At 38.6% G+C, this 21165-nt stretch overlaps 1 non-coding gene across 1 annotated transcript; it reads left to right on the top strand.

The window, feature by feature from the left end:
- The first annotated feature begins 14250 nt into the window (after positions 1 to 14250).
- Positions 14251 to 20808, top strand: LOC112241844. The gene is made up of 2 exons (XR_006081704.1): positions 14251 to 14669; positions 17563 to 20808. It is a non-coding gene; the product is annotated as an uncharacterized LOC112241844 (transcript).
- The last annotated feature ends 357 nt before the right edge of the window (positions 20809 to 21165 follow it).

Raw genomic sequence — 21165 nt, forward strand, 5'->3', positions numbered from 1 at the left:
TCCAGTTCAATTAATTCAATTTTGATTGAGGTTATTTCTCCGGAGTGGTGACAGGAAATGGAAGCGCGACACCGCTCCTCATCAGTAATGAAGGGGTTACTAATATGACGTCAGGCTCTGTGAAAAGAGATACAAATCTCCTCCGGAGAAATTTGAGAAACGAGGAAATTTGCCTTTATCAAGACAATTCTTCAATTTAGGGGACATAACTTAATGAATTCCCTGCAGACAGTGCTAGATGCATCTTTATAGAATGGCTTTCTAAGCAATTCGTTTTTACATTTAAGGTGTTTTACTCTGGAGTGGAACGTCACTCGATATACTAGTTGTTTGTGGGGATTTGCTCGGAGTTTAGGGGCGCTATAGGCTAGCTAGGGTATGCTGAGATGCATTTAGTTAGCAGGCAACGAAAATGTAGCAACGAGTGACAATGTAATATTAGCCTATAGCTAAACGTTTGTTTCTTCAATTTCTAACATGCAAACTCAGTACAGGGTGTCGACGGATTTTGCGTCCCACTCATTTAAAAGGATTACTGAAATCTTCCGTAGATATAATTCGATTCGACCGAGATGGATTGCTTGTCTGATGGACGTTCTCACGAGGCTCCCCAGCCTTTTGTCTGGAGAGAACGGCAGTATGTTGAGATGAAGGGACCAGAGAACTCGCGGCCATTTAAGTTGGGAGAGTTCTGCATCCACAGAGAGATCTGGCAGTTTCGGAAGAACCAGCTCACAATCCAAACCCGTTTGAAACGGAAGGGTGTCAAACATGAGTGACACCCATTTGTTGTTTTTTTTAAAATGGAAAGAACACTGTTGGTTTAGATTTCAAGTTTCTTGTCAGTTAAATGGAATTATGATGCTTTTTATGCATTAAACAAGCAAAACGAATGCAGAGTATGGTATTGATTCATTTGACTGTAACGTGGTTAATTAACTGTCAATAGTTTGTGTTTCAGCAACTTTGTGGTGGTGAATGATGGAACAGAACATGTTTTAAATATGGTAGGCTACATTTCTAATTGTCTGTTGCCACAAGAAGCGAGCATGCAGTGTGAATCAATGAACGCAATTCATTCTCAGCTGGAATTCTGAAGTACGAATATACTATAGCTTAGATTTTCTATTCCATTTTTATTGCTAGCTTCTCGATTTCTACTGTGACGTTCATACGACTAACCCCTCTACTGACCATGTTAGCATAATTTGCCATAATAATAATTTATAAATCCCAATCAGTACAAAGACCAACAGGGTTTTTACCATGTCTGGCATTTCTTTGCCACTTTGTATTAAGGCATAAAATACGGTTAAAAGTATAAACTCAAACAACTATAACAATTATGAATTTTAATGATAATAATTAGCATGTTTAAGGATTTTATTTATACAAATAATTGAATGTAATTGTCATTTGAGTTAAATTATTAATTCATTTGTATTTTCCCCTGACATAATCAGAAAAAATGACTTTGCATATTTGATGACACATGCCATGCCTGGCACAAAAAAAAAGAGTCAAGGTTGCCAGACAGAGAGAGAGATTCCAATATCCTTCATGTAAGTAAAGGTTGGTTGTGTATAATCGTTTATAGAAAATAAATACATTCCTAGTAACATGTTGACAATCATATCTTCCAGATAGGCAAGATCCCATGACAATGTCCTTCCCCTTTTTAGCATGTTGATATGGCCCCAGATTCTCCCAATGCACCGAGGGCCAGATTTCAATTTAGGACATTAAGCCTTTCTTACGCACTTCTCAGTAGATGGTATTCAAACTTACCTTATGAAGGTGCGTAATGGGCTTTGCAGGCGTGGATCCCTTGCCTGCACTGAATACATGTAATTCAACTGCTGAAAACCCTCCCACTTGTTGGCCAACAGATTTACTCGTGGAGTTTTCATTCAATAGGGGTTTCAGTACATTTATGTCATCTCTTTAAATACAGTGTACATTCAATTAGAATTGAGAGAACAGGTTCTGAAAATAGGAAGCAATGAAAGAATGCCCTCTATGCTTCTTCCTCCCTGTTGTAAATATGGTAGATTTAAAATATTTTGTAGATTATTTAGGTAGATTTTAGGGTTAGGAAAGTATGTATGAATTATTTAAAAACGGTTTGGAGCCTTTACACACAAAATATATTGATGAAGTGGTTTAATTAATCCTGAATGTTGTCATATTCAAGATCAATCCATGAAATATTGGAAGGTCGAAAAAAGTTTAGAGAAGGGGATGCCTAGTCAGATGGATGACTGAATGCATCCAACCAAAATGTGTCTTCAGCATTTAACCCAATCCCTCTGAATCAGAGAGATGCAGAGGGCTGCCTTAATCGATGTCATCGGCGCCCAGGGAGCAGTTGTTGGGGGTTAACTGCCTTGCTCAAAAGCAGAACGGCAGATTTTTTCACCTTGCCAGCTTGGGGATTCAAACCAGACAACCTTTTGGTTACTGATTGGCTCTCTAGATTTAAACTGATATGTGTGGTCTGATTTCCATAATGATCCAAATAGGCTACATGTCCCAAATTATTGCACAACGTTAGCCTAATATGATCCACTAATGCTAGCGACCCTCAGGAACAACTTACCAGGATGTGACAGAGGAAAGAAAGGTTAACGGAATGGAATGATGCAAAATGTAAGATACAAATTGAAGAAAACTGACACAAAAGTGACAGTTATAAATCTACACTACCGGTCAAAAGTTTTAGAACATCTACTCATTCAATGGTTTTTCTATATTATATATATTTTTTTACATTGTAGAATAATAGTGAAGACATCAAAACTATGAAATAACACATATGGAATCATGTAGTAACCAAAAAAGTGTTAAACAAATCAAAATATATTTTACATTTGAGATTCTTCAAATTAGCCACCCTTTGCTTTGATGACAGCTTTGCACACTCTTGGCTTTCTCTCAACCAGCTTCACCTGGAATGATTTTACAACAGTCTTGAAGGAGTTCCCACATATACTGAGCACTCGTTGGCTGCTTTTACTTCACTCTGCGGTCCGGCTCATCCAAAACCATCTGAATTTGGTTGACGTCGGGGGATTGTGGAGGCCAGGTCATCTGATGCAGCACTCTTATCACTCTCCTTCTTGGTAAAATAGCTCTGGAGGTGTGTTGGGTCATTGTCCTGTTGAAAAACAAATGATAGTCCCACTAAGCCCAATCCAGATGGGAAGGTGTATCACTGCATTATGCTGTGGTAGCCATGCTGGTTAAGTGTGCCTTGAATTCTAAATAAATCACAGACAGTGTCACCAGCAAAGCACCCCCACATAATAACACCCCCTCCTCCATGCTTTACGGTGGGAACTACACATGCGGAGATCATCCATTCACCTACTCTGCGTCTCACAAAGACACGGAGGTTAGAACTAAAAATCTTCCATTTGGACTCCAGACCAAAGGACAAATGTCCACTGGTCTAATGTCCATTGCTCGTGTTTCTTGGCCCAAGCAAGTCTCTTCTTATTATTGGTGTCCTTTAGTAGTGGTTTCTTTGCAGCAATTCAACCATGAAGGCCTGATTTACACAGTCTCCTCTGGCCACTTGATGTTGAGATGTGTCTCTTACTTGAACTCTGTGAAGCATTTATTTGGGCTGCAATTTCTGAGGCTGGTGACTCTAATGAACGTATCCTACCCAGAGGTAACTCTGGGTCTTCCATTCATGTGTTGGTCCTCATGAGCCAGTTTCATCATAGTGCTTGATGGTTTTTGTGACTGCACTTGAAGAAACTTTCAAAGTTCTTGACATTTTCCATATTGATTGACCTTCATGTCTTAAAGTAATGATGGACTGTCGTTTCTCTTTGCTTATTTGAGCTGTTCTTGCCATAATATGGACTTGGCCTTTTACCATATAGTGCTATCTTCTGTTTACCCCCCTACCTTGTCACAACACAACTGATTGGCTCAAATGCATTAAGAAGGAAAGAAATTCCATAAATGAACTTTTAAGACGGCACACCTGTTAATTGAAATTCCAGGTGACTACCTCATAAAGCTGGTTGAGAGAATGCCAATCGTGTGCAAAGCTGTCATCAAGTCAAAGGGTGGCTATTTGAAGAATTTCAAATATAAAATGTTTTTGATTGGTTTAACACTTTTTTGGTGACTATATGATTCCATATGTGTTATTTCATAGTTTCTATGTCTTCACTATTATTCTACAATGTAGAAAATTGCAAAAAGAAAGAAAAACCATTGAATGAGTAGGTGTTCTAAAACTTTTGACCGGTAGTGTATGTTTCCAGCCATAGGCTATAAGTAAAGCTTTCTGCAGCACACACGTCACCTTGGCTGGTTCAGCGCTACTGACGTCTATAGTTTGGGTGTTCAAATTTCATTCGTGCAAATTACGAGGGGACAGATTGAAAATGTGGAATAACGACACAGCTCTTTATAGCCTATTTCACCGTGGGAAAGGGTCCGCAATACATTTCCTGTTGATATGATTTTCAGTTTGCTTCCATGTGGCTAGTTTCACATTAATCTCCAGGGATCATAAGGAAAAGTCATCTAAAACAATTATTATGTGTATTTTACAATCCCCTTCTCCAAATTGATTACTTATTTACCTAGCTCTAATCAATAGCACTTATCCATTTATAAATTACAGTCCATGGAGAATGCTGTTGTTTCTATCAGAAAAAAAAATTAAGTAGGTACTTTTTCCACTTGGAACCGTCAGGTTCGCTCATTATTCATGGTTCCCTCGCGTGTAAAGGTGGTGGAATTAGGTCAAGGTCAGAATACGGCTTATCTGTATACACACCTCTGCCACACCTTAATATCTTCGATCTCCACCCAAAATGAATAGCGCTATTCGCATGCTTAAATTCAAGGTCAGAATACGCAAAGAGAAAAAAGTGCGTTCCATTTATGTGCTCTTAACTCGGGTCGGAATCGGGGCCTGACTGCATCATTCTCACATGCAAGGTGTCCATTTCAGAAGGCGTAATCTCTTTTGCATAATTCTACATCATATTAAAACTATGTGTTTGTATGCGTTGATGATCAGATTCAATCAGCACTAGTGTCCCATGCCTAACCAAGAGCTGAGCCTGTAGCTGTGACATGAGCGGTAGTAAGAGATTCCCACATCAGAAAACAACGGACCCCGTTCAATTGATGGTATAGCCTATAGGGTATAATTTGACAGTAGTTTACAGGCAGCTCGGTGGCAAGCAACATTCTGTATTTCATATTACAGTACACCTGTTGTAATATGAACACGGTATCAAGACACGTACTGTGTAATAACACACAGTACAATACTGTAAAATTGATTGTATTATATTGTAAAAAAAACGAAACGCTACTGAAAATGGAATGAATGAATACATGGATGAATGAATTACATTTATTGATGGTAAGGGTTTGTATTTCACAGTATTTAATGTAATTACATAGGATTGGTGCAAGCAGGTTTGCTACTAAGTGTTTACATATTACAGCATATCAATGAATATTTGGTGTTTTATATCACTTACACTTCTAGAGGCCTTAACGACAGCTTCCAAACTGACATCAACTACAGGGGAAAACAGATCAAAAGGACATGGCTAAATGCTTAAAACCACTTAACGTTCAAGACTTGCTGACACTTCAATCAGTCCCCTATACATTTTGAATTGATGGGGAACTTTAGCCACATAGGAGTATAATTGGTACAGCATTCTCACTCATTGGGGTGCAACAAAAACAGCCTCTTACAAGGCACACCTCAAAATATGTTAATGAGCCAGAAACAACAATACCATGCATCCACTAGTGGTCAAAAAGGTTTTTGGCGCTCTAAAGATATGGTATGGTACTGTATTCTGTGGGATGGAATTACAGTACCATTCGAAATACAGCAATTTCCCCACAATACACCATAATTAACAGTATGCTGCAGTAAAACGTTTCAACATTTTTTACTGTTGATAATACCTCAAATTACCGCATAAATTACAGTTTTCCGTCGCAGTGTAGGTACACTACATGGCCAAAAGTATGTGGACACCTGCTCGTCGAACATCTCATTCCAAAATCATTGGCATTAATATGAAGTTGGTCCCCCTTTGCTAATATAACAGCCTCCACTCTTCTGGGAAGGGTTTCCACTAGATGTTGGAACATAGCTGCGGGGACTTGCTTCCATACAGCCACAAGAGCATTACACAGAACCCAAACAGGCTGCGCGCGTGCGCCATCATGCATATATTTATTTTGTCCCCCACACCAAACGCGATCACGACACGCAGGTTAAAATATCAAAACAAACTCTGAACCAATTACATTAATTTGGGGACAAGTTGAAAATTATTAAACATGTATGGCAATTTAGCTAGCTAGCTTGCACATGCTAGCTAATTTGTCCTATTTAGCTAGCTTGCTGTTGCTAGCTAATTTGTCCTGGAATATAAACATTGAGTTGTTATTTTCCCTGAAATGCACAAGATCCTCTACTCCGACAATTAATTCACACATAAAACGGTCAACGTTTCTAGTCATCTCTCCTCCTTCCAGGCTTTTTAATTGAATAACATGGATTTCAACATTTATTTTGCAACGCTCGCGCACGCGACGTGTCCGGTCTGGTCAGCATGTTAGTTAGTTTGGGCACTGATGTTGGGCGAATAGGCCTGGCTCTCAGCGTTCCAATTCATCCCAAAGGTTTTCGACAGGGTTGAGGTCAGGGCTCTGTGCAGGCCAGTTAAGTTCTTCCACACGTATTTCGACAAACCATTTCTGTATGGACCTCGCTTGTGCACGGGGACATAGTCATGCAGAAACAGGAAAGGCCCATCCCCAAACTGTTGCCACAAAGTTGGAAGCACATAATCGTCTAGAATGTCATTGTATGCTGTAGCGTTAAGATGCCCCTTCACCGGAAATAAGTGGTCTAGCCCAAACCATGAAAAACAGCCCCAGACCATTATTCCTCCTCCACCAAACTTTACAGTTTGCACTAAGCATTGGGAAAGGTAGTGTTCTCCTGGCATCCTCCAAAACCAAATGAATCCGTCTGACTGCCAGATGGTAAACCGTGATCACTCCAGAGAACACGTTTCCACTGCTCCAGAGTCCAATGACGTCAAGCTTTACACCACTCCAGCCGACACTTGGCATTGCTCATGGTGATCTTAGGCTTGTTTGCGGCTGCTCGGCCATGGAAACCCATTTCATGGAGCTCACGACGAACAGTTCTTGTGCTGATATTGCTTCCAGAGGAAGTTTGGAACCGAGGACAGACCATTTTTACACACTACATGCTTCAGCACTTGGCGGTCCCGTTCTGTGAGCTTGCGGCTGAGCCGCTGTTGCTCCTAGACGTTTCCACTTCACAATAACAGCACTTAGAGCTGCCCCGGTCAACTGCAACTGGGCAGAAACTTGACTAACTGACTTGTTGGACAGGTGGCATCCTATGACGGTGCCAAGTTGAAAGTCACAGCTCTTCAGTATGGGCCATTCTACTGCCAATGTTTGTCTATGGAGATTGCATGGCTGCGTGCTTGATTTTACACACCTGTCAGCAACGGGTGTGGCTGAAATAGCCAAATCCACTAATTTGAAGGGGTGTCTACATACATATATAGTGTATGTAGTCCTATGCTTGGATTCCTATAGATGTAGTTCTCTTTTTATTACTCAACATTCTTTATGCATTTCTTGACATTTTTAATGCAGTGAATTTCTCTTCCCCAACACCAGTTTCAATGAAAGGGGGCTGTGAGTAGTTCATGCTCGTCTTTAAGAGTTTCGTTCCCCAAACCCTTCTTAATCTTAATTGAAACCTTGTGCATTTTATTACTGACAAACCCACTATACCGGATGGGAATCAATTGGATGAGTTAACACGTCAAACTCAAAATTCCCTCCACCAACATACACTTCACCTTTAGCATCGTTCACGTTCTCATGTGGGGCCAAAACACTCATGGCTTTATAGCAATAGAAACCTAATTGTTACATGAATTGGAGCCAAACCTTGAGTCCTTGCACACTTTTCTATGTTTATTAGGTACGGAACACAATGTGTTGGATTTCATGTCTTACCATGTAGGCCTATAGGATGTATGCAATCAGTTCCTGCATGAAGGCAACAGGCAATGAACAATTGAAGAGTTTATTTCCAAAATGCTACATCCACCAATTTTTTACATTTGTGTTTCGTCACAAATAATTATTGCTTATGGGTACCTTCATCTGTGTGTAAAATATCACTGTTCTCAAATGTTTAATTCATAGATTTTATATGTGTATTAAAATGTTGTTTTTGTTGTTGTTGCAAAACGCAGTTCCATTGTTTAGCTGGAATGGAATGTTCATATACTGTATATTTTACTGTAATGTGGTCATCTCACCTACTGTAGCTACGATCAATGCACTTACTTTAAGTCGCTCTGCCAAAGAGCATCTGCTAAATAACTAAATTGTCAAATGTAAATGTTTTAAATGCATGTATTGATTCGTTTTTGTATTATTATTTAAATAGTGATGTCACAATTGTATCATTTCTACAATTTTTATTTTTAACCAGGCAAGACAGTTAAGAACATATTCTTATTTTCAATGACGGCCTAGGAACAGTGGGGCCTGTTCAGGGGCAGAACGACAGATTTGTACCTTGTCAGCTCTGGTTTGAACTCACAACCTTCTAGTTACTAGTCCAACGCTCTAACCACTAGGCTACCCTGCCACCCCAATCATTTCTGCATTAAAAAAAATGTGTGAAAACAAGTTCACTTATTTCTCTGAGAGTGAGGCAGATGTATAAAGTTATCAAAAAAAAAAACATGAATATTTGTCTCTCAGAAATGAAACCATCAAGTAATAGATTGTCTGTCATTGAACAACCCCATGCCATGATTAAATAGTGGGGAAAAACACCAATCTCTTTCATATGTTCTTTAAAGAATAGAAGCTAATTTACCAAAATTTATGAAAATGGGTATATAGCGTTTTGTAATAAAACTCAAATGATCAATAGTGTCAGACATATAGTGTCTTCAGAAACTATTCTCATACCTCTACTTACCTCTACTTTTTCCACATTTTGTTGTGTTACAGCCTGGAATTAAAATGGATTAAATTGAGACTGTGTCACTGAAAACTATCTACACACAATACCACATAATGTACTATCTACACACAATCCCACATAATGTCAAAGAGGAATTTTGTTTGTAGAACATTTTAGAAATAAATAACACATTTAAAAGTTAGATGTCTTGAGTCAAGAAGTATTCAACCCCTTTGTTATGGTAAAGCCTCAATACGTTCAGGAATAAAGATGTGCTTAACAAATCACATAATAAGTTGCATGGACTCATTCCGTGTTCAATAATAGTGGATAACATCATTTATTTATGACTGCCCCATCTCTGTTCCCCACACATACAATTATCTGTCAGGTCCCTCAATCGAGCAGTGAATTCCAAGCACAGATACAACCACCAAGACCAGGGAGTTTTTTCAATGCCTCACAAAGAAGGATGCCAATTGGTAGATGTGTAAACATTAAAAAGCAGATGCTGAATCTCCCTTTGAGCCTGGTGAAGTTATTAATTAGGCTTTGGATGACGTATCAATACACCCAGTCACGACAAAGATACAGGCCTCCTTCCTAACTCAGTTACAGGCCTCCTTCTTAACTCAGTTACAGGCCTCCTTCCTAACTCAGATACAGGCCTCCTTCCTAACTCAGATACAGGCCTCCTTCCTAACTCAGATACAGGCGTCCTTCCTAACTCAGATACAGGCCTCCTTCCTAACTCAGATAGACCTCCTTCCTAACTCAGTTACAGGCCTCCTTCCTAACTCAGTTGCAGGAGAAGAAGGAAACTGCTCAGGGATTTCAACCATGAGGCCAATGGTGATTTTAAAACAGTTAAGAGTTTAATGGTGGTGATATAAGAAAACTGAGGATGGATCAACAACATTGTAGTTACTCCACATTACTAACCTTATTGACAGAGTGAAAAGAAGGAAACCTGAACTGAATAAAATATTCCAAAACATGCATCCTGTCTCCAAAAAGGCACTTAAGTAAAACTACTGAGGTTTTTGTTGCATAAAACAAAACGGAATACAGCTATAAGCACAGGCAAAATCCTAGAGACGAATTCACTAATTCACCATTCAGCAGGACAATAACCGAAAACACAAGGCCAAATATACACTGGAGTTGCTTACCAAAACAAAAATGTATAATCTTGAGTGGCCTAGTTACGATTTTGACTTAAATAGGCTTGAAAATCTATGGATAGACTTGAAAACGTCTGTCTAGCCATGTTCAACAATCAACTTGACAGAGGTTGAAGAATTTAAAAAGAATAATTAGCAAATATTGCACAATCCAGGTGTGCAATGCTTAGAGACGTACCCAAAAAGACTCACAGCTGTAATCGCTGCCAAAGGTGCTTCTACAAAATTGACTCAGGGGTGTAAATACCTATGCAAATTAGATATTTCTGTATTTAATTTTCAATAAATTTGTAAAAATGTCTAAGTATTTACACATTATGTAGATGGGCGAGCATTTAAAAAAAAAATCCATTTTGAATTTGGGATGTACCACAACAGCATGTGGAATAAGTCAATGGGTATTAATACTTTCTGAATGTACTGTAGGCCTAGTAATGTCAATGTTTCTTTATTTTTCTTATGATTTTGATATATTTAGGTTTTTACTGGGATTTATAGACATATAGCCTACATCACTAATTATTAATGCATGAACAGAACATATTTAGCACAATATTCATAAGAATAACAAGGATGTTGTTAGGCCATCGTTTCAATGCAGCCTATACACATTGCAGGGACTGATCAATTCACCTTATATATGCCTACCTTTATCAGACAGACATTGCACCTCGTGTGTTACGCCACTATGCGCTATGACAAGCATGAGGTGTTACAGCTTTAACAGTGTATTGCACGTGCTCTTATTTTCACATGCTCTTGTATGTATCATAATTTGCCTCTTGGATATAAAAAGCAAGTGTCTTGCGTTACAAAACATCTTTGGGTATATGGGCTGCTGTGTCCACTACGTGCACGGCAACAAAGGGGCCTGTTCCCTTGGTTGGATGTGGGTGGGAGCTGGAGAGATTGTCAATCAGAGAAGCTTCATAGACCAAGGACAATATCCTTCGTAAGAAATCAGTCACTCCGCATTTAGTATCAATGTGCCCCGCTATAGGGCAGCGCAGCACGCACTGGCACACGGTTCATATGGGAGAGAGAAAGCACTTGTCGTGTGTGAGCGTGTGCGTGTGTCGACCTATGTTTGCGCGAGCGCGTGGTGAATTTTGAGACTGGCCACAGCCTCTCCCATAACGTGCGCTCAACCTGTACGCGCGTACACACCGTTGTAAAGAGGCTATAATGAGACGAAGCACTACAATGCCTACCATATCTCTTCTAAATGCACATTTCAATATTAACCAGGTCTACTTGACATTTTGTTGAATAAGGACTACAATTCCGTATTGTCCTGATGGACTGGGCATGAATGTGACTGAATAAACCCACTTGAATTAAAATCAAATCAATTCTGAGGCGGGTGTAGACGGTTTGGTTTTATGTCAATTTCGTGTTTGAGTAAAATGTAGAATATTCTGGATAGTTTTAATCGATTTGTCTTGCTTGCATTTTACCTTGAGGTACATTCCTTAATGAGTCTGAAATTAAATGCTAACTGCAGGTAGCCAATGAATATCTACAAATACCGAATATTTATGGCTATCTCATACTGAATTACATATTAAGTTACACATGTTGCAACAAACGATAAATAAATATACATCCATTTATGTATATATTTATTTGTACTTATCGTGTTATAACGGATTATAACCAGTCCTAGTCTTGTACAATATCTGTTTACTTTTCCCACTACCATTACCATATGCATTCTGGTGTAACTAGGCCGTCGCCATAGTTCAGGGGTCACCGACCTAGAGAAACCATGGTGATGAGTTCTCAGAATCAACACCATGCTCCTCCGCAATCCCGACTAATGTCAGCCTATTGTTGGGTCTCAATCATTATTTTTTATTTTAAAATTCAGTCGCAGGTCTAGGTTTAATCAATATTACAATGATGTATGTCAAAAAGAACTGTCTGTTTTTTATTGCCACGGTGACCAAGAGGAATGTTATGTGTTGTCTGTATATGTAAACAATAAAATAGCAAAATAATAAAGAAAATACAGATAATTCTCCATTTTATTTATTGTTGAAAAATAAAACAACATTAGTATTCAATGTATATGATTCCTCCATACATATACAAAACATCTAAATGTCTCTTTGATAAATTAGATGACTCTTAATTGTGGCAATTTATATTTTTTCCAGTAAGACACAGTTCATCATTAAATGCAATGTACATTATATTCTATTCATAGCCAATATATTGTCTCATGTAAATAAAGTTATCTCACGTAAACACATTTTTGCTCCTGTTTGATTATTTTACAGTATGTACAAACACATTTTATTGCAGTAGAGGCACACGATTTTGCACAATCGTATATATTTTACATTTGCAGAGTCTACAGTTGCAGACTATGTCCTTCCATCGCATAGGCTACTGGTTTTCTGTTCAGACAAATGATCCCAACAGATTTCAGTGATCGCGGAGTGTAGGCGTTTGGCAATATATACTACTCTCATTTTACAGCGACTGGTCTATTGAAGGCTATTACAAACTACTTTTTAATGTTAACTTCGTGGTGATCATCCAATTATTATTTCTACAGAAGATAACAAGCGGTATTTTCGCAAGCACAGCTATTTGTTTAACACAATATACGACAAACCTCAAGCAGCCACAACATTTCTAGTTGTTAAAATAGGCCTATTGGTGAAAGGGTCCATTTACATTTACTCCATTGAAACTCCAAGAGGAGGGACTCCGGGCTTGCCGTTTCACTTCTTTCTCTATGAGACGATATATCTACTCGCTGTATTCCATTCATTTGGTGATTCGCGGCGGTTGTCTCAAAACGTTTACTGCTAAACCATTGTTGCATCGCATTTATCCGAAATATAACCTAATTTAAAAATATATATAATGTTTAACGTCCCCTCTTCCTGCCCGCCGTATTCCCTTTGATTCACGCTTGACTCATATGGCTCGAGGGCGAATGGGGTCCGAGTATGGAGCGCCTTGAAACAGTCTCGTCTTATCTCCTTTCATCATCTAACCCTGGGACGCCTTGAAACCGCAGGGCCAGTTATTGCTTCTTTTTTTCCAGACAGCCCAATGCGGACTGGACAGCACCCAATGAGAGTCTTGTTTACACTATGTGAGTGACAATGCTCTGGCAATGTGCCAGCCAATCAAAACGTATATTGAGTGGGACTCATTTTTAAACCCTTTATAGTCCATATACTAATAAATACAGGAGAAATGTTAACTTGTTACACTGATGATGCCTTCTATAGTTTATCTTCCAACGCCGGTGGTTGAACAAAATAACACCTGATCATAACCTTCTGAAATAATAGCCCTGCAAAATAAGCATTTAAGGCATGTTGTGATGGTTTGAAGAAACACTTTTCTATCTGAAGTTGTCACAACATGAAAGCTCTGACCTCATTGTTGTGCTCATAGACACTTCAGGCAGAAATAAGAGTGATTATTGAGTAGTAGACGTAAAGATATAGACCCTTTGTAATTGTACATCCTTATTCCAAATATATTATCATAACAACTAGTCTATTGATTCACCAATGTGTTCCCATCCACGAGGCACTGACATTTTTAATACATTATTTTATTACAAAATATGCCTGATTTAATTGTTTTAAATGCGCATTTGAATGTAAGGATTTTAGGGAGATTTGTATTTTGGACACAAGAAAAAAGTTTATCATACTAACTAGATAGACAGTGCATGCTTGTCTCATTAAAAATGTTGAAAAAAGTGTTAATAAAATCATGGGTAATTTCTGAAAACCGCAGATACGTCCAAAATGACACATTACTTAATTACTTACAGACAGATACATCATAAGGGACAACTACAGTATACATTTTAACATATAACATACTGAACAAGTTCTCTAAATATTTATTATTTAAATATTGCTTTGATTCAAACAACACGGCTTTACTGTATTTTTTTTCCATTATTAGTGGTGGTCTTGTGGATGTATGTCTATTTGTGTAGGCCTAAATGTTCAATTGCTCAAACCTACATGTAAATAGCTCACAGTAAAACTTTAAATCTGGCGCACATCACTTTGTTCAGTCGCTACGCTATTGGCTCTTGATATGGGCCAATCAACATCTCGTGTGTCCCCGGGCGAGCGGCACAAGCTCATTAGCATGCAGGTATCCGGCCAATGGGCGAATGTGTTTACCCTCCCCGAGATGCGAGGCACGAGCTGATCAGTGCACTGGGAAAGAGAATTGCTGTTCGGAGATCCGAGCCTCGATTCTGTAGTCTAGAAGCCCGAATCCCGGTGCTTTCAGCAGATTGAACGACGTACTGCGCAGCTCAAAATGAAAACCTATAGGATGTAACCGTAGGCACACGTTTTTGTCCAAATGAACGTAATTTTTGGTCTGTATTTTTTCCCCTTTATTTTATAATTTCCTAATTTATTGCTATGCAAGGATTTAACATACCAGTAAGTAAATTGTATTTTATATTTTCTTGATCTTGGCAAATTAAACCATAGCTTTATGTCGACCACGAACACAACATTTGAAATGACAGGCCTAATAACTAAATAATTCATGGATGTAACTATTCTACAAAAGCCCAGGTAATTTTTATAAACAACACAATTACAGTATGACACACCTAGGCTGTAACAGTGTAATAATTGCAAGCAAGTGTATGCTAGGAAGGTAAATATTAAATTCTGCATGCAATGTCTAAATTCAATGTATGTAAATATGAGGCTTTGTGCGCATATCTATTTATGGGCTGGCTTTTAAAATTAATTATGCGGTTGGCGTTATTTAAAACCAAATTAATAGGCCTAGCCCAAACTATTATTATTATAACACAATAATTATATTTAGAGTATATATTAGCAATTGGCATGAGGTGATCTACCGAATAGACTACAGTTTATTTTCCTACATTTTTATTTTACAAAGACAAAACTGCATTATGTAGCGGCATAATCGTTTTGGTCGAGATTTATTGATCGACGACGCATTTAATCAATTTGTAAATGAGTAATCATTGTAGTTGCTTGAGTCGTTTATTTTACAGGAGACCTGATAATATATGAATTCGGACTATTTCATGTTACATGGCCGCTCTATGATGTATTTATTTTTTGTATTTACCTCGATTGTCTGTTGGCAAATCATTCTAAATGGTTCAACCGTCAATTTAGTTTATGTAGAATTAGTAACATAGCCTACACGCCGTGGTGGTATTTGTATAGGGAATAATGTTTACAATCGTTGCCCTGCTATGGTGTATTCCCACCCCGCCAGGTTTGACGTGGATGGGCGCCTCTCCCGCAGCATGATCCGACCCAATAAAATATCATTTGATTTATCATCCGAGTTCCTGTGTCCGAACGGATTCTGCAAATGAAATATGCAATGCAATTGAATTATTGGCGTCGATCATTTGAACATGTTAGCAAACAAGACAGTGTTCGTGTATAAAATTCGCATAGCATGAGTCCGACACAGCTTTGTGTAGTAGGCTAGGCTACCAACCACAAAGCGTTTCCCCTATTACGCTGTAATAAAAATGGTCATAGCCTACTCGCCCCAAATAGCCATGGCGTCTTCGCATTTCTAAAAGGTAATATAGGTTTGCAATCAGGTTGTTCTTAGATAGTCTTGTTTTAGTCGTCAAACACATGTAGGCGGGCGGGTTATGACTTTATATCAGCCGGGTGAAGGACTGTAGCAAGGCTAATGGCTGACTGCAAGCAGTTTAAACGTGGAGACAAAGACAGTCTTCGCCACGGTCATTCACCTTGGATTTTTAGTACTAGAATTTTGGGGATTCAGCATTTTTCATGTCAAAATCAAACCTTTCACGTTGAAGAAACTTGAACAGCATTTATACATAGGGAATTATAACAATTAAAATATTTGGCCAATACTTCCAATGTCAATGCAAATATTGTTTTAGATAGCTGGCTGTGCTGCACTGTTTACTTATCCCTTGGACAGTCAGTTAATAAAGAGAGAAAATAACCAATGTATAGCATTTTACAGATGAAGGAATATTGGTTTGGCCCTGTACACATGACATGCTCTTGTACTTGATTAAATTGAGAAAGCTCGAGTGATAGGCTATATTATATTTATGCAGGAGCCTAAAGGCTAGAGGTTATATTAGGGTTTGCTACTCTTTGATTACCTGAAATAACAGCGTAAATGGGTCACGAAAGATGAGGAGCTGGAAAGCAGCTATTTGCATGGACAGTTTGGACACGCACAAGTTCTTGATTAATTGATAACGACGTTTCGGACGACGGTGCATTTTGATGTGTAATTTTCACATGGGGGTTTCAGGAAAATTACTTCGCAGATATTTCACATACGTGGAAATAATCGCGTTAGTCAAGCGTGGACTGTCCAAGACAATATCCCATTGTTAGGCCTATGCATAGACCAGCATTTTGACACGAGCCTAATAAATATACATGATCAACTATACATTTATTTTTAATAATGAACATGCCTGTATTATGGTTGAATAGTCAAAGACCATATGATCAGGAGGAAGCAGTGTTAACTTAGAGATATTAATGCACATTTTTAGACATAATCAATTGGAAATAAAAAAAAATCCTTCATTTTGTGCGGTTTGAGCATTCTGTCTTATAAATCATGCATTTAGTTCATCAATAGCATGTCCTTGTCCCAATAATTCTTAATTTATCTAATGAAACGTGCTAAATGCACGTCTTCACAGATGAAACACTATTTGCCAACATTGACAGCTGACAAAAGTGATTGTATTGATTGTTCTGATGAACTGTACGATAAGGTATGAATAAAATAACACAACTACGGGCTATGACATTTACAGCCCTCAGTGCACAAAGTAAGACCTTGAACAGACTACAGAGAGACCTGATGTGTTCAAGCCAGGCTCCAACGGTTTCAGTGCTACATCAAGGAAGGCCTTTCCCTCAATAGCATAATCAATAGAGATTTCAGTAGGCCTATAGGCCTGCCTGTCAGTCGCAGTAAACCCTTGCTTGGTCCGTCGTATACGGTTGTAGAAAACAAAGATTTGGGTGGTTGTTCTTATTGTTGCTGATCCCGTGTTGTTTTCTTGCAGCGTTTACACTCCCTCAAGGAAGGGAAGACTGAACAACGCTTTTGTCTCAACCGTTCACTGCTTCTGCATAATAGTTATGAATATCTTAAGCACAGCCTGTGACATGTATAACTGTATATAACAGTAAGGCAAATCTACACAGTAACGCTATTCCAGCATATGCCATCAACAACTGTAGGCCTTTAGAATGTTATAATATTCTAAACATTCTCTCTGTCAATCAAAACCCTTTTCATTTTTATTTCTTGCAGAAAAGATGATTCGGGGCTACGTTTTTGGCTGGAGAAGCCTTCGACCAACTAAATGCAATACTTAGACCTATAAAGGATTATTATATGGATTGCATTTGATTATTTTGGTCTCCCCGCTGGATTTCGGATTATTCACCTTTCGCCAGTATGGAGGGACGGGATTTTGCTGCGCCTGCCCACCTCCTGTCGGAGCGGGGCGCGCTGGTACACCGCGCCGCCTCTCGGATCGCCTCCACCGGCCACAGTTCAGTACAGCATGGCGGTCATTTTCCGTCAGGAAAATACTACCCTTCTCACATCCCAATGGCTCCGCATTCAGGTTGGTAAAATATATATACGTGTTGTTTCACCATAGAGTATTTGGAACACAATGAAAATATATTAATCCATCGAATTTGTTCCAAATGTCCCCAATCCCCCTGCATGCATTGCGCCAGATAATTAATTAGCACGTGAGGTTGGCAGCTAAGGGACGTTACTAACGAATTTTGCACTAAATATGTCCAGAATGATTTTGCGGTATAATTATGATTTACACTACATGATTTGTTCATGTTGTTTTAGTGGTTTCATAAACCCCGGGTTATATTAGGCTGCATCATGCATATGTAAAGCAAGCACATATTACACATCCGTGGTGTTCTATTACGCGCTGTGGGCTACTGTAAACAAAATGTCTGCTACTGTACTTGACCATTTGTTGATGTTGAGTGGGTGAATTGTAATTTGGTTTAATGGGCCACATGTAATAAATGTAGTAACTTTGTGAAGTCAATTGTACCCAATTGTTGCGGCCTATTTAAATTAAACCTTGTGGTCTAATGAATTAGACAATTGGTCGTTTTTACCAAATGCACGGTTTTTTTTACGCAGCTTTCCGGCGTCCTCCCATTTTTCTTCAATGACATGCTGGTGATTCTGAGTGATATTCATGAGTGTCATGCTGCTGTGGTTGATGGCAAGCACACGAACAAAAGCCTGGGCGTTCACTGTTCACGGAAGTGGGTACGGCGACTGAAGGGGGATCTGATGTATGTAACCATGTAGGCATAGCCGCGGGAAAATCCTCCTTCTATATCGGGCATTCGCAGTGCATGCATCAGTGACTTAGGTTTCTATTATCGAAGTGTACTGCATGTAAATAGGCACGTGTGTCAACATGGAGTGCCTGCGTGCGTGGACTCGTGCGCGCGTGTCTCCACTGAACGACCAACTGTATTATATAGGGACAACCAAAACATGGGGAAGGTGCAACGTTAGAAGTTTATATTCACACCAGTTACATTTTAGGGTATGGGAGTAGATTATCAAAGTTTGGGGAGACCCCACAGGGCACACACTGGTTGAATCAACGTTGTTTCAACGTCATTTCAAGAAATTATGTTGAACCAATGTGGAATAGAAGTTGAATTGACATCTTGTGTCCAGTGGAACAACACCACAAAATAGTTGGATTTGGACATGTCACATTAAACTGCATAACATATATAATTCATATAATAGTTTGTTTTTGTTGTCATTAATGCTTCCACAATTTCCTCAAATAATCATTGTCATTAGATGATATACCCACATGCAACTATAAGGTCATTGGGGTCACCATAGAGGACAACAGCACTATATTTCTTATATGTTACAGGCAGGTGCGGGGTATGGTTAAATAATGAAATCATCTATAGAAGTTATTGAGTATTTGATTCATATTTGACAAAGGCTGACTCATCTTTTCTCCTACTATTGCCCTGTTTCTGAATTATGCTGAGACGTTGCATTTTGGAGTCCCCCATAGAGTTGATTTAAATATCCTGTTATGCTCTTCTAGTGCAGTGTCATTTGTCGAGATGACATCTGATTATAGCAATTACACCAATTCTTATACAAATATGTTTTTGTTTTTTATACATTATTGGAATGTACTGCACACACTGTATACATTATATCAAAATCAATATACATTTGTTGACAAGGGGCTCACGATGCCTTTTCCCGTCTGTCTGTCAGGCATGCAGTCCTGGCCTTTGCAGGAGATTGTGACGTGGTTAGCTCTTATAAAGGGCAGCAGGTCTGGGTATGTCTGTGAATGCCTGCTGTGAATGCCTGCTTGGTGCTCTAGGGGTTGTCCTGGCTTCCCACCCAACCACATAGACAACAGCTACAGTGCAGTGGTTGAAGGGAGGGAGAGTCATTTGGAAAAAAGGCAAACCATACTTTTATAGGTGTATTATACTTTTGTCAGTTGATTTTTACAATTTGTAAAGTTATCTATTGTGTTTTTTCAATCGCTCATTGATAACCAGTTGGTGTGCACCTCATGTGGAGTTCCTGGCAAAATCCATCATTTGAAAATGTTAGGCATTTTTATATAAATGTTAGGCATTTTTGCCCACTAAATCCAATCTCTTCCCAGTAAACTGGGAACATTCCTAGGACCTTAGCTTAACATTCTACATTAAGTTCTAGTTAGCATTTTTAATCTAACATTAGAATGATAACACCCCAAAACATTAGAATAATGTTTTTCATGACAAAATATTTTCTTCTTCTTCAGAAAGTGATTAAATGAAATATCCTTGAAATGTTCTCCTCAGATGCACTAAGATGTTGTGCACAACACCTGTAACAACCACCACAGAACATTCCCCTGAGGTTGTTGTTAGGTTTCCAGGTAATCTAATAACAAAATGTGTTCTGGGAACGTTCGTGCAACATCGGGTGAATGTTTTATACAAACATTGTATAATCATCAGCACAACTGGAAAGTTTTTGTGTATTAGAACTTTTGGGGCAACCTAATTTTATTGAATTGTATAGTCATTTAACCCTTAATGAATGTTCTGGGAACGTTCACAGAACCAATTTCGGTTTGCTGGGTTATTCGTCAAACGACTCAATCTAATTGATTTTGATGTAAGGTTGTTGGAAAGAATAGACAGTTGTAGACCCATTTAGAAACACCATCGGAATTACCCAACGTTTTTGAACAGGTGCATTAAGACATTCTTGCAATAAATCACAAAATCATGGCAATTACATAACGTTAAAGATGGTCAGCTTTACTATTCATTGATTTCACTGACACCAGATCATTTTAAAGTCTATTCACAAATCCATTGATTTGTTACTGTAGGTTTTTTTGTTGTTGGCTTGATTTAGTCTTCTGTTACCAGAAATCATCCTTTGGATGAGAATTTGAGTATAATTCAGGAATTTGTGTAAAAAAAAAAAAAAAAAATGTGATTTAGAAAATGTGATTTGTTGATGATGCATCTAGATACTCTCTTATCAGTGTGTGGAGACTTGTACTGAATAACCTGAACAGGACAGAGATACAGGTTTCACGCAGCTACAGACAATACCATCATGCATGTATCATTTAAGCAGATTGAATGGGTTCTTAAGCACTTACAAATTTGTAAGATATTATACGAATTGAAATGTGTTACATATCATACAGGATTATACATGTTTTTAATTGCAGGATGTGACGTCATACCAAATGGATGATGTAAGACACAATTGTGCAACAGTTTTCAGGGACCTGTTTTGGCTCATGAGCGCTAGTTTCAAAACTACTTGGTGAAACCTTTCTAACGGAACTTTAAG

Source organism: Oncorhynchus tshawytscha, unplaced genomic scaffold (genome assembly GCF_018296145.1).
Source record: "Oncorhynchus tshawytscha isolate Ot180627B unplaced genomic scaffold, Otsh_v2.0 Un_contig_9598_pilon_pilon, whole genome shotgun sequence".
NCBI classification, from domain to species: domain Eukaryota; kingdom Metazoa; phylum Chordata; class Actinopteri; order Salmoniformes; family Salmonidae; genus Oncorhynchus; species Oncorhynchus tshawytscha.